Source organism: Crocodylus porosus, unplaced genomic scaffold, assembly GCF_001723895.1.
Source record: "Crocodylus porosus isolate Cpor-Errol unplaced genomic scaffold, CroPor_comp1, whole genome shotgun sequence".
NCBI lineage: Eukaryota > Metazoa > Chordata > Crocodylia > Crocodylidae > Crocodylus > Crocodylus porosus.
The window spans coordinates 51,060,454-51,061,132 of NW_017728906.1; positions in this window are offsets into that span (position 1 = coordinate 51,060,454).

Sequence of the window (679 nt, forward strand, 5' to 3'; positions counted from 1 at the left end):
TGTTGGTCTAAGGACTTCCATCCGCAGGCAAGGTTTCACAGTTGTTCGGGGCTGGAAGGGACCTCACACATCAGTGGGTCCAGCCAGTTTTGCTTTATGTGTAGCCTGAAGCCATCCTCAATCAGCTTGTGCCCCATTATTTCTTGTCCTCCCCTAGGGGGGGCGCTCCGGGTAAATCCCATCTTTGACTGGACCAGCTCAGATAGTAGGGGCAATTCGTCTTGGCAAGCTCTGTTTAGACCGGGGATAGGCAGCCCCTGGCAGTGTGGCCCGTGAGGGCATTTTGCTTGGGGGGCGGGGGAAAAGGGCCAGGTCTGCACTGCCACCACGAGGGCTAGCCCCCGGTGGCTCTCCTGCCACACCAGCACCTTACGAGTCAAGTATTTGGGGCACTTTGCCCGCAAGCCCTTGCCTACCCTCTGGATTGGGCCAACTCACATAGCAGGGAAACGCTTCCCGGGCAGCTTTCGGGCACAACGCCTTCGTGAGGCAGAGAGAGCGGCGGCGGCGGGCGCTGCGGGGTGGCTCCAACTTCCCACAAACTTCGCCTGGAGCGGGGGTGGGAGAGAGGCCGGGAGGGCCCCGCCCTTTGCCCAGCCAGGGGGCGGGCGCTGGGAGGAGCGAGCGGCGCTGGGAGCCGGGGAGCTGCAGCCGCGGCTCGGGGCGCACTGCCCAGCCC